This window comes from Meleagris gallopavo, chromosome 5 (assembly GCF_000146605.3).
Source record: "Meleagris gallopavo isolate NT-WF06-2002-E0010 breed Aviagen turkey brand Nicholas breeding stock chromosome 5, Turkey_5.1, whole genome shotgun sequence".
Classification (NCBI taxonomy): domain Eukaryota; kingdom Metazoa; phylum Chordata; class Aves; order Galliformes; family Phasianidae; genus Meleagris; species Meleagris gallopavo.
The window spans coordinates 52,266,073-52,266,960 of NC_015015.2; the positions used below are offsets into that span (position 1 = coordinate 52,266,073).

At 38.0% G+C, this 888-nt stretch overlaps 1 protein-coding gene across 3 annotated transcripts in view; it reads left to right on the forward strand.

The window, feature by feature from the left end:
• The window catches only part of ESR2 (estrogen receptor 2), a 46,848-nt gene that overhangs the window by 37,563 nt on the left and 8,397 nt on the right, over positions 1–888 (forward strand). The gene's annotated exons all lie outside the window — the stretch shown is intronic.

Here is an 888-nt window from a genome sequence, read left to right on the forward strand (position 1 = left end):
AGGGCTCCAAATGCTAAAATTGCAGACATCAACACGATGTGCTCCATTATCAAGCAGCTTCCATCGGCCAATAGATTTTCTCCCCAATTATTTTAAGTAGTTTATCTCAGATTTTTTTTCCTGTACCTATGCAGATTTCATAGCTACATTGATGAGCTTTGTAGTACTAGCCAAAAGGAATTTTAAAAAGTAACTTTCTGTTTAATATTGAAAATTTTCTTCAAGCTTAAGTAGAGTGTTTGCAAGCTTAAAACTTATTTATCCATAGCTATGTACCAGGGAAGAATACGGATTAGTAAGGATGTTTTACCACAGCATGTTAGAACAGTTTGATGTGGGCTTCCCATTGGTAAAAAGAGAGAATCTGCTGTCTTAGTAAGGAGTAAAATCTCTCTTAACCTTTTCAACCTAGGGAAATTCATATCTGCACCAATTTGGGCTCGAGCTAAATAATCGTCATCATCATAGATTCAGAAAGCAAAATGGGTCAGTAAGATAAATAAATTTGAATTACAGAAGATTTGAAGTAAATTGTGGTTTTCTCATATAAAATTCAATGCAAGGACAAACTGGATTGCACATTGCAATGATAAGAAATTGCTGAAAATGTACGATGTGTTCAGTTCCTCGAGAGCTAATACGAGCCAAATAGAGCTGGCTTCCGTCATCTCCACAAGACTTAATGGAGTGGGAGCTAGCAAGCATCTGGGCATCCTGTACTATTTTTAAGATATGCTCATGTGAACTTTAGCTACATTACCCACACAGTCTTTGTAGACGTACTTCTCTGATGCTCATGCCTTTGTCTTGATGCTGGCAGCTGCCAGTCCTCCTCCAAAGCTTGAACTTTCTCCTTTGCTAAGAGGCACATGAGAAGCCAGGCAGTAT